Below are 14,131 nucleotides of genomic sequence, written 5' to 3' on the forward strand. Positions count from 1 at the left end.
AGGAATGCAATTTCTTGTGAGGTATTTTGTCATAAGAGGTATATGAATACACCTGCATATGTAAGTATCAATAAATATAGGAATCAACACTCACAGATAAATGTTTAGAAGTATATGGTGTAACAAGCGCGGGAGAACTGGTATATAAAATGTATATAATAATTATACATATATATATATATTCCTTGAATATTTTCTTATATTTGTTTTTTTTAATTTTATTGATATAGGCGCAGAAGTGGCTGTGTGGTAGGTAGCTTGCTTACCAACTACATGGTTCCGGATTCAGTCCCACTGCGTGGCATCTTGGGCATGTGTCTTCTACTATAGCCTAGGACCGACCAAAGCCTTGTGAGTGGATTTGGTAGACGGAAACTGAAAGAAGCCTTTCGTATATATATGTATATGTATATATGTATGTCTGTGTGTGTGTTTTTCCTTCCTCCAACATCGCTTGACAACCGATGTTGGTGTGTTTACGTCCCCGTAACTTAGCGGTTCGGCAAAAAAAGGACCGATAGAATAAGTACTAGGTTTACAAAGAATAAGTCCTAGGGTCGATTTGCTCGACTAAAGGCGGTGCTCCAGCATGGCCGCAGTCAAATGACTGAAACAAGTAAAAGAGTAAAAGAGATAGATTTAACGGACCCTAAGAACGCCATTCTTTTCGAATATTAGTGGACCAATTAAGTGGTAGGAATGGCATTGACCTAATCCTATTCATCATAGGGTTTTTTTGATGAGATATTTTTTAATAGATAATAACAGCACACTTGATTTATACCCAAATTTTTTCTTCATTGATATTGGTACATAATGATTTCCCCAACTAAATTTACATTAAATTAACTTTGTTAATTTTATGGATATTCTATTGCATAGCCTTTAGCTTTTAACTAATGACTCCTGTGATATAGATCATCCCATTAACAACACCCTAGAATCTTTTACCCTTGCTATATCCCCCATCAAATTGAAATTAGATGTAATCTCATAACCTATGGATATTATCTTGGAATTCACTTTTTACCATTTCTTATTTTTATTATTTTATTATACATCTTTACATGCTTGATTCTTACAATTATGGACTCTCCAGCGAAGCTTTCGGGCTCAATTATTGTCAAGCCTCTGTTCATTTTTTGTTCAACCTGTGTACAATCTCTGTATAATATTGATATGTTCTGCCAACTTTGGCAAGATGGACCCTAAAGCAGAAACAGTTGTAAGAGTATAGTATTATTCACTCATTTATTCTTATTTATTTATTCATATGATTGTAATTAATAATTATATCCAATTGATGTTTGCAGGCTGATGTTTGTCAATTGATTAACTTTTTCCATTTTATTCTTTGCCTTATAAATTTGGGTAAATATCTTTTTACCCCCGTTCATACCTTTTATTCAATTGCGCTATTGCTTTACATATGTAAGTGGTTTCATGTGTGTTGTGTGTGTATTTGTATTTATATTATGTATGTATATTAATGACATTTAGAAGGCTGGTTTTACTTCCTTCACTTTAGAGTGTAAAATAAAATAATGTACCCTACTTTCATTGATAACATAACTCTAACTCATGCCGGTGTTCACAACCATAGCAAATTCACACGCTGATATACTCCGATGAGAAATGAAAATATATTAACCTAAATATTTTGATTTCGAATGCGCTAACGTACGTTCAGCATAAAAGTATTCAAGTTCAGTATTAGAAAAAGACAACTCAGTGGGTATTCCTTGAAATTACACTACATGTATAGTAATTGATCATATTATATTTGCTTTGATTCAAGGACTAAAACAATTCTGTAGGTCTACAAATTTGTTATTAACTATAGTTTTATAATCTCGAAAAGAAAACATTTCTATTCCTGCTCATTTAAACCACGCAATATATTTTTTTGTGAAATCCTGTCAGTAGAAAGCGTTGGTGAATTATATTCTTTGTAAAGTGCAAATAAAAAAATCCGGAAACAAGAATAAATTTGAATCAATCTCTGATTCATATAAGAAATGATACCTTTTATTTCGAAAGATATATTTTGAACGGATAGAAGAATAGTGGTGGTGGTGGTGGTAGGGGGGACATAAATTGTATGGCAGAAGGAAATCTCTAATTAACTTTACGGAATAAAGAAATTGCACATTTCATCTGTCTTGTTACGAACGGATTTAGAGAAAACGATAAAGGCTTCGTCTTCGTCACATATTTAATCTCACGTTTACATTCTTTATATATTCTATTCTGAAATAAAGCCACATATTTATAGGTTAATCGATGGAATCAACTCACTAAATTAGTGATACTAATTTATTGAAGTCCTTACGAAAATTTGACCACGTAGAATGTATGTAAGGAAGTGGAGGAAAACAATTTGGTTGATCCTCTAAAAGTTTTGTTAACCACCATTGTTTATATGACACCAAATGTCAGCATGGTTCATGGAAATTACAGAGATACCTTTCCTATAATAGCAGGTTTTCGACTTGGATTTTGTTGGCAAAATATCATCTATATCTCTATAAAACTCTCAGATGCATGGAAATTATTTGTAGCATAAGCAAATCTTACCGATTCTTTCCCTACCAATTTTAACACACTTGCGTGAAACAAAGCCTTAAGAAAAGAATATGAATCGTTATCGCGTCAATGTTCTACCGCAATGTATGAACAGGTTTTACTTATTGTGATATAAGTCATAACGCATTAGAAGTATTTTATCATATACTAGCAATATAGCCCGGGGTTGCCCGGGATTAATTTAGGATTATTAAGCTAATCAAGCGCTTTGTTTCAAACCAAACTAAGTAACACTGACGTCAAATTTGAGCGAAATCCGTTCGAATTGATAAACGTTTGGTTGAAAATGGGTTGCAGACACTTTGATTGGGAAATCCCATAAGGAATTGGTTTATCGATTTGTCCACTCATCGATAATTTTTTTGGGGGGAGGGTGGGGATTAAAGCATTCAAAGATCTCATGAGTCCAAAGCAACCCCGGCATCAAGTTTGAACAAAATACATCAAAATTGGTAAAGGTTATGGTTGAAAATGGGGCGTAGCCAATTTTAGTGAGAAATCCAATAAGGAATTGGTTTATCTATTTTTCATCCTGATTGAAAGGAAAACCCCATAAGGAATCAGTTTATTGATTTTTTACTCCAAATAGGACTTAACTGAACACAACATTGCCGATTCAAAAATCTATATTTATATTTTAAAGTTGGTTTTCACACCCACCCCAGTTCTGCACAATCAGTGTCGCGACGGAAACGCATGGGCTGAGAATTTGACGGGCAGAGGTGATCAGGTTGAATATACGAGCGCTTTTAAAACCACCCCTATCATGTAACACTCCTTGGCCCATGGGTTGGGAGCCCTTCCAGCAAGGTAAATAGAACGCTACCGATCCTTTGTGTGAGGAAAGGTTATGTTCGGCCCACATCTAAGCCTTAACCTAAACCTAAGCTAATCTAGCGAAAGGAGGCTCAAGAACCTCTGAAAGGCAGCGACTAATCCCGATCTCTCCTATGGGTACTATCAGTCAAGGCTGCATCGAAGTTATGGATTGGAGAAGGTTGCATCGAAGATTTCTACGCTATTATATATATATGTATATATATATATATATTATATATATATATATATAATATATATATATATCGGAGATTTCTACGCTACTATATATATATGTATATATATATAACAGCGTAGAAATGTTCGATGTAGCCTTCTCCAATGCATAACTTCGATACAGCCTTGACCGATAGTACCCACAGGAGAGGATAGGTTTAGATCGGGATTAGTCGCTGCCTTTCAGAGGCTCCTGAGCATCTTGTCGCTAGATTAGCTTAGGCTTAGGTTAAGGCTTAGTTGTGGGCCGAACATATATATATATATATTATATATATATATATATAATATATATATATATATATAATAACGAACCATGTAATTCACACACTGGAAATTTTATTTCTGAAAAATGTTGGCAGTGGGCAAAAATACCCGAGGCTTCCACCTCACCTCACCGCGTTTTTGCCCTTCCCATGGGTTTTGTAGTATATTAGGAGGTCGCAGGAATTCAGTGAACGAAAACAATTTCGAATGATTCCGGGATTGGCGGGAAACCTCGCACCACCCTTCTTTTCCGAAGGAAAATAAGGGATTTGCAGCATATTAGGAAATGAGGGTACTTCATTTTACGCAAAAAATCTATTTTTTTTACCTAGTGAAAATTGTATTAGTGAAAAGATTAATGGGGTGGGGTGTGAAATTTCCGAGGTTTCCCCATCAATTTTTGGGACCCCACAAAGCGTTTTGTAGCACACTCGGAGGTCACAGGAATTCATTTAACGAAAATATAATTTCCAATGATTCCAGGATAGAGGGGGTCACACTCACCCTACTCCCTTTTTTCCGAACTAAAATAAGGGATTTGCAGCATATTGATTCTACGCAAACAATCCAAGATTTTTCTTTTTTCGTATTGAAAATCGTTCGGGTGTTAATCTAAAAAGTTACCCTTTGTTTTGCTTTCTCGACTTTTAAAAATATGTGACTTAACTCATATTTGCAGACTTACAGATTTCTCCAACGTGGAGATTTGTAAAAGTTATGGCTGAAAATCGATTTTTACCACTATCCTCGGGTGCCTGGGGGAAAATAATTTGACAAAAATCGAGCCATGATCGTGACCAATGTCCTCCAAATATTGGAGTGGCATGCGTGCTAATTTGTGGACGTGCATAAATTACATTCACGTACACAGACACACACACATTCTACCTATTATAGATAAATAAAGAGATAAATAAGAGATTTAAAATGAACATATTTTAATTGTTGTGTGAGAAAGTATATATAATCTGATTATAAAATATAGTGTCTTTCAAAAATCATCCTAAATTTGAAAACTATATCTTGTGTATAAGAAAAAAGACATTTTACATTTTATTTTTCATGAACGCTGTCACCAACTGTCTCTCACTCACACACACACATACAGCAACACAAAATTTCTCTCTATCTCTCACACACACTTTCACTTCCTTATGGCAAGAGGGGACTTAACTCATGCTAAGAAATATCGAAATTGGTAAAAGTTATGGTTGAAAATCGATTTTTACCGCTACCGGCGGGTGCCTCGGGAAAAATAAGCTAGAGTCATGACGAATGGCCTCCTAAAATTTGAGTAATATGTGTGCTAATTTTTAAAACGGAAGAGGTGTTTTAAAGTTCCAAGTTCGGTAAGCTTAAGTATTTGCTGTCTCACGCTGTTGCGGTTGTTACATTTTCTGTTGTGCTTTAAAACACTTAGTTTCTCTCGCGCGAGCGGACTTGTCATCGTTATTCCCCTTGCGTGAGGGAGGGAAGCGTTTGATTATTATCATGAAGACCAATATCGAGGAGATTCGCTCTTCCGACATGGATTCGTCGTAAGACACTAACAACTGATGATGACTGCAGATTGTTATTGAATCTCCTGCGTACGAGAATAAAGACATTGTTAGGAATGGCTGGATTTAGATATTTTCTTCAAACAACTAACTAATAATGCTTGCGGTGTAATTTCAGTTCAACATGCAAGATAAAATATGCCATACGTTTTGTTCGCAAGAAGACGAAAAACAAAACTCCCATTGTTGCAGCTGTTGACACTGCTACTGTTACTGAAATACTACTATTTTTCCATCTGTTACACGTAATGAACTATAAAACATGATGCGTTTATCCTGAAGTAAGAATTTCATTATAGGCAATCTTTTATTTCCTTCCCCTTTTACTGTAAGCATAATTTATTGTAATGTAATATATCAGAAGACTGGAATAGTTCTAGGCGAATGGTAAGGATTCTGATTAAGAGAGAAAATTTTTAAAAGAGTTTGATCAGATTAATGAACATATATTTATGCATTTCGCTCACAGGGGAAAATACGGGAAATACTATTGTCGACCTGACCGGAGAGGAAACCAGCCAATCAACTGAGACTGGACTATTAAAGTTATGGTAAACGTTTCCCTTACATTTTCTCTAGGAAAATATACTTTTAATTAATTTGTATCCCAATGATATTTAAGCATATTGCTGTAACTGTTCAACATAATATCTTAAAGCAGATACATTAGTTTTCTCCGTTATGAAAATGGGCAGAAAACATTCATGGGTATGATAAGTGAATTGAGTTCCTTTTGAGTTTAAATAATATTTGACTTGATATGACGCATAGCAATATTTTACAATGATGTTCGATGAAATAATCAGAGTAAAGTAGGTAGGAGGGTGACGCCAGAAAATCGAACTAATTCCAATTCAATGTCGGTTTCATATTATTTCGCTTCAGAAATACTTATGAAGTCCCTAATAAATTAAATAAATTTGGATTTCAGACGATGGCATTTCCGTTGTTCAAAACAAATATATACATATATATATATATATATTTGTGTGTGTGTATGTGTGTGTGTGTGTGTGTGTGTGCGTGTGTGTCTCTGTGTCTCTGTGTATATATATACATTGGAAAGTAGAACTTAGCTAAACAAAAGGCTTTACACAACATCGTTTCAACGTCTTTCATTCCCATCTCTTTCAGGATGATAATTTAAGCAGTATTAATGCAATTCGGTTGACACAAAATCGCTGTCGCTATGAAAATATGTAAATATCAATTCCCATCGAAAATAAAGAAACTGAATATACTTATCGTACACACCCACCCACATCCACCCACACAACTCACACACACACACACACATATATATATGTGTGTATATATATATATATATATATATATATATTTATCTATCTTTCTAAATATATATATATATATATATATATAGATCTCTTTCTAAATATGTGCCTTTGTTTGTGTGTGTATATATATATATATACACACACAAACAAACACACATATTTAGAAAGAGAGAGATAGAGATAGAAAAGAGAAAGGGAATGCTATACATATATATGTGTGGGGGTGGTAGATGTATACACACACAAACACACACACAACACACACACACACATATATATATATACGTGTGTGTGTGTGTGTATGTGTGCAGGTAGACGCACATACACACACAGGCACACACATATATGCATCTGAACAAAAATATCTAAATATAAAAAATAAATAAATATCGTCAAAATGAGTGAATCTAAAAGATAGATATTCATATATCATACAGAAATACATAATTACCCTCCCAGTTTGTTCTCTTCCTATGTTTCCTCCACACTGCAATGTTTGTGCACATTGGTATTCAGTCTGTTACACCGTTGCAAACGTATATATATGTTTGAATCGGCATGAAGAATCATTTATTCTGTATAAAGAATGTAAATAAGAGATCCCTATATGGATAGGTTGTTTACGGAAACGGCCATCAATCGAATTCAACGAAAGACATACATTTTCATGTGGTTATCTCTAAAATATGTCACACCTATTATTTATTTTGTATTTTAGAAAATTCATAATAGATTGTCAGAAATATCTTTTTTGTATCAGAATCCCTTGTACCTTCTTTGTCTATCATTGTCTGTCATTTTCCCTCGATATGTCATTAACATGATCCAGTTCTCCTGCTTATTGATCCCAAAATGTTGTTTGACAATACACACAGCGTAAAGTAATACGGCTGAAAGAATATAAAAATAATACAAGACATTTCGTCGGTATTGTTTGTGAAATTTGCTCTCAGAGATTCTGAAAATAAAAAGCAAGATTTAAAACTAAAGTTGTAAAATATTAGTGATAGACTGTTTCTCTTTCTCTCTCTTTTGCTCCCTCTCTCTCCCCCCCTCTATCTCTCGTGCGCGCGCCCATAAACATACACGAATGTGTGTATATGTGTATGTATATAAAAAGGCTGAAAGAGAAAACACCCAAACAAGATCGGCAGAAAATTACACATAGGAAAGCATGCCTAAACGTGTTCAGTGCAGCATGTTATATCGGTTTCTGCTTTTCGCACAAGACCAGTAATTTTAGAGGAGGTAGTAATTCGATTTCATCGAACCCACTAATCAATTGGTATTCATTTTATTTACCACGAAATGTTGAATGTAGAATCGAACTCGTAAGAATTTGAACTCAGAACATAAAGACGGACGAAATTCCGCCTAAACTGTTCCGCTGCGCGTATTGACGATGCTGTTAGTTCGCCACAATACTATTAGGTTGGCAACTATGTTCCCGCCGTTTTTAAAATTTTTTTTTTAAAAGGTTGAATAAAAAAATAACAACTAATTAATCAATAATGTATTCACCCTTGTTGTTTGCATCTTCTTCCCAAAGTTCAACAAGATTTTCAATACCTCGTTGGTAGAAATCACCCAATATCGACTCAAAAAATTGATCCAACCAAGCTCTCAATTTTGCATCAGTATTGAACGAAAATCCGCGCATAGCATTTGAAAGAGATGGAAAGAGGCGGAAATCCGTTGGTGCTAAATCAGGAGAGTACGGCGGGTGTGGTAGCACTTAACAGCCATGCGTTTCAATGACTCCCTGGGTCATATTTGCGATATGAGGGCGGGCGTTTTCGTGCAGCAGAAGAACTCCTTACTGACGATTAGGTCTTTTCTCTTGAATAGCCGTGTTAAGCCGTTCCATCTGTTGAACATAGAGTCCCGTGTTGGCCGTTTGGTTCCTTTCAAGCAATTCGTAATGGATACTCTCTTCCCAGTCCCACCATACGTACAGCATCGTTTTCCGCGGATGAATATCTTGTTTCACGCGCGGTGTCGTTTGTTTACTGGGGCTAAGCCATTCCTTACGCTGATTCATATTGATGTACAGGCACTATTTTAGACGCCAGTGACGATTCGGTAAAGAAATCGTTGCTTGTGTCCATGAATTGAGCGGTGACGAGCAAGCAAACTAGAGGAAATTGTAGCTCGTTGATTTTTTATGTTGTCACTTAAAGCTGCGGAACCCATGCTTCATAATTCTAAATCTTTCCCATCGAGTGAAGATGCTCCTCTATAGCAGTGTGGAAACATTCCATTTTCTCTGCCAATTCCCTTGTCGTTTGATGCAAAATTTGGTTTAATCGCTCTTCATTTTTGATCTTGGCATTCCAATCATATACGGTTGTTTCAGCTATGGCACCCTCTCTATACACAGTACAAATGTCTCGAGCAGCTTTTGCGGCCTTAGAACCTTGATTAAGAGCAAAAAGAAGGAGGAGTTGAAAAGGCTCGTTCTTCTTAGCTTAACATTCTATTTCAATGATCTGAAAATAAACGAAAATTAACTAAATTTAACTAGAAAAAATAGATTCCGAAATGATTCAAAAAAAGAATTCTTGAAAAAAATTGCAACTCACTAAGATTAGCAAAGTGGTAACCTGACAAAAACCTTTGCTCGCACAACAAAATGCTTAGCAGCATTTTGTCCTTCTATATTTCTGAGTTATAATTGCGCCGATATCGACCATGCCTATCAGCCTCTCAGAGAATTGGGGTTTCTACACTTGAGAGTTGTCTGGTTGACTGAGTGTATACACACACACGTACATACATGTATTTTTGTAAATGTAGTGAATTATTTTAATATATATATATACCTATAAGTGTATATATGTATATACACGACTTGGTAAAAAAAATTGTGAGACTAGTTATGTTTAATAATAAATGAAAACTTACTTACCCAAGTTTTAACATTATCCCCTTCGAAATAGACACTTTGCGCAGCAATTCACCGGTTTCAGCGTTCGTGCCACGTTTAGAATCTGGAGACGAAGTTGTTCCCCGTCGAGCCGCGGACATTCTGGGACTCGATCTGGATTTCAACAAAGTGTAAAAAGACCGATCTTTGAGATGTATTTTCATCTTCAGAAAGAGATAGAAGTGCGCAGGTGCAACATCTAGTGGTTATGGTGGTTGGGGAAGCTATACACTGTTGATTTTGTCGAGAAACTCACGATTGAGGACAGCATGGTGATACACGTTTCAGTGATCTGGTTTTTTTCGCTGAATGTCCTCTGTGAAATGCTTCAAAATGTCGCAGACGTCTTGATTGACGATCTGGCCCTGGGGAACGAATTATCGAGGCACAATACCGCCGATTGATTGAGCTGCTCTGTCAAGCTTTCTTCCGTTGTGGAGATAAAGTGTTCTTCCGTTGGGCAGATTGCTGCTTCGTCTCAGTGTCGCACCCGAAACAACAGCTCTTGTAACTTTTTATGTTTTTCGACATGAATCATGGGTCATCAGCGGCACGCTGGCAGAGGTCGTCACAGGCTTCGACGCGATGTTCTTTCGGGCAAGTACTCAGCAGAGGCAGACTTGGCAGCGACAAGCCGCATGTTCAATTCAGACGTCAGGATTGCTGGCACGGACCCACATGATAGATCAACAACATCAGAAATGTCATTGATTGTCCTCCATCGATCTTCATGCACAAGCTGATGAACTGCCTCCACATTTTCAGGGGTGTCGCTCGTTGTAGATCTTCCAGATCCCTCATCCTCTTCCAGAAACATTCTTCCATTATTAAAGTGTCAGTGCCACTCGAGCCATTGAGTACGACACGTTACCTCGCCGCCGTAAGCTTGCCGAAGCATGCTCAATGTCTGTTTAGCAGACTTCACAACTTCAACGCAAAATTCCGCGTTGGCTCTTTGCTCCAACGTCTTGTCCATGACAAAATCGCACGCTACAGCATACACGTAATCACGAAAACACAAATTTCACAACTTACGAAGTAAACACAGCAATGTCACTCGACACAGTGTCTCATGAATAGCTCTGCTGGCTCTTTGCTCGCGGAACCGTGCACTGCTTTCTGTTGGTGCGCGACAGAATTAGTCGGGGAAATTTTGGTACCACCTTGTGTATACCTATTTATAAATTTATGTGTGCGTGAGTGATTATGAACAGGATTGAACGAACAATTAGAATCAATTTGTTAAATCGGAGAATTACCACTAAATACGGAAGTTGTAAAATTGTGGCATCATTTGCAAATTTAATGCGTCGAGTAATTGAAACATAACGTTTCTGAACAGTTGTTATAAGAATTTCGTTCCATTTGTGAATTAAAAATTGTTTTAGCTATTTCAACGCTGATGGCAGACGGAATTAAGCAGCTCCGTGACACAAGCTATGAAGTTATAGTCAGAAAACTGGGGCGTCAGTTAGTGGACTTTGTAAAAGACAGAAGTCATCGGAGGTCTCTCTATAGAGACTGTAATAGCGGGAGAACTTCTGTAATAGCGGGAGGACTGCTCCGTGTAGTATCTCCAGTTACGCTGACCGCCACACTTACTAGCTGTAGCAAATACAAGTTGTCCAAGAACTTTAAGCTTCCTAGTTATCGGAAGCTGTCAACTACTTTTAGTTATTCTCCCTGGAATGTGACAGAAGTTGTTCTCTGCACATTTCCAGTGTTTATTGCTCCTGAGCATCTTCCACATACAAAAATCTATCTTCCCAGTTGGCCTTCCTTTGATATTGCTGCAACACTTATGTATCCATAACTTGCACAGTGTACATCTTATGTAGTTTCTACCTACGCCTTATCTACAGATCGAGTAGGGCCAATTACCTGAAGACTCTGGTTTTAGCTACATTGACTCTAAGGTCCTTCGATTCTAATCCTTGTTCCACACCTGGAACTTCTCCTTGAGTTCTGATAGTGACTCAGCAATAAGAGCAAGTGACTCAGCAAAGGAACAGTCAGGTAGAGGTAGGGGTCCAGCAATATTTTGCGGGTTGTGTTTTGGAAAAGTAGCAGAATGACATTTCGACGTAACTTCACTCATGATTTTCCCAGCCATCTCTAGTGCCATCTCTATCATTATATAGTCGGAGTTTATCATGGAGGAGAATATGTGGTTTCCCGTCGATGGATTCTGTCTTGAATTCCTTTGTTATTGCCTGGAGGACTACGATAAATGGGAGGGGCTGAGGACTGAACATTGGTGGACCCCTACCTCTACCTGAAATTCTTCACTACTCGTTGCCCACCCTCACCTTACTGACAGCGTCCCTGTACATGGCTTGCACAGCTCTCACTAACTATTCTTGTAGCCCTAGTTTCCTCATTGACTACCAGATAAGGGATAGCGAATGCCAGGCACAGGGGTTTATATTTGGCTAGGTATTTCTCCTGCAGCTGTCTTACCAAAAATATAACATAAGTGATACTTTTCCCTGGCACAAACCCAAACTGCATCTTGTCTAGACTGACCCTCTCCCTAAATAGTTGGGCTACAACCCTCTCCGTGACTTTCATTACCTTATAGAACAGCTTGATACCTCTGTAATTATTTGCATCTAATGTGTCGCCATATTTTTTATTTTATTTTATTCACTGTTCATTTGCTGAGAATATTTTGCGGGTTGTGTTTTGGAAAAGTAGCAGAATAACATTTCGACGTAATTTGACTCATAATTTTCCCAGCCCTTTTCGTGCCATCTCTATCATTATATAGTCGGAGATTATCATGGAGGAGAATATGTGGTTTCCCGTCGATGGATTCCGTGTTTTAATATTTGATTTCTATGTGTAATTTTTCGATTACGCTTGAAAGTATTTTTTCAGCTTTTAATTTTTCAAGTAAGTGCGTTAGATGATTCTCTGTTTCATTGCAGCCTCTGTGTAGATAAATGTTGTTTCTGTTGCTGATCTAGCATCTACGAAGAACTTCATTGGCTGTAGTGTAGAAGATACTTAGGCGGCTTTGAGAATACCTTTTTAAATACCGTCTTAAATACCTCAGGTATGTAATTAAGACGGTATTCTCAGAACCTGTGAAATGATCTTAGCCCATTCTCATGTTGCTAAAGCCCTAGAGTAGAAACACATTGGACTCGAAAATTAAGCATTAAGAACAATCTTTTCAACAATCTACAAGAGGTTAATTACAATAATGCAGGAAAGAAATATCTTTAAGAAAGAAGTATTTTTCCGAAAGAGACAAGACGATCCTATAAAAGCTGCCACGGGTCTCATATCAGAAGAATGCGGGGGAAATAAAGCTCCGAATACAGCTTAAAACCGTCTAACTGTATTTTTCATATATTGGTTTACGAATTAATAGGCGTAAGTAATGTAGCAGTAATAACAATCTGGTACAATAATTATATCTGGAGTGAATGAAATTCGGATAATAAAACTCACAAGTTGAACGTTAAGAAAAAAATTAAGAGCAGAAATTCTACTGGGGATTAAAAACTGCATTAGAGAATTAGACGAAAAACAAAATTACAAATACTTAATAATCGATGAAAGAAAATGAATGAAAACATTAATAAGAAACATTTTAGACACTTTAGATTTACACAAAATACAGAAATAATTTCGAAGCATACGAAATGGTTTACAATTACAATATTTTCAATTGAACCTAACTAAAGGAGTGAGATACGAGAGACCCCCCAAAAAAATAAATAGAAAAAAACATGAAAATTTGACTTCGAAACATACTTATCCTCAAAACCAATTATTATGTAATTCATGCAACATGAACAAACCAATTATAAAATAATTCACTATAGTTAGACGTCGTAAATATTCATTGACCCACAAATATCTATTAATTTATCGACTATTAATACAAAGAGCAACAGAAGCGGAAAACCAAAAAAAAAATATATATTTTCTTTTTCTGAAGAGCCGATATTTGATTCATAGATCTTTCTTAGAAGAAGAAAATGATGAAAAGAACTGAAGTGGAAATGTCGCTACAGAGTCTCATATGAAGTGATAACAAAATTAGACCCTACATAGCAAGCATTTGAAAAGCATGAATGCACGAAAAATATGGTTGCTAGGAGAATTGAGGTTGAAAAATTTAAATTTATCACGGAATATCAAAGCCTTCCTTTTCAAACCGTGAAAGAGTATAATAAATAACATTACGCTACATAAATAAAGACATGGAGGCAGGGAAGAATGAATTAATACTTAATGTATTTCAGGCGATAGAATCGCTGCTAGACTTCGAGGTTTAAAACCCTGGAAGTAATGACATCTTTTCGGAAAAAGAAACAGAAATTAGGTTGTATAAAGATACACTAACAATTGTTCCTTGAGAAAGGGAACGACCGACTATACTCGAGAATTTGTCAATCAAATCACAAGTATAACGATCAAACTTGATCGGC

The sequence above is a fragment of the Octopus sinensis genome, linkage group LG1 (genome assembly GCF_006345805.1).
Source record: "Octopus sinensis linkage group LG1, ASM634580v1, whole genome shotgun sequence".
Classification (NCBI taxonomy): Eukaryota; Metazoa; Mollusca; class Cephalopoda; order Octopoda; family Octopodidae; genus Octopus; species Octopus sinensis.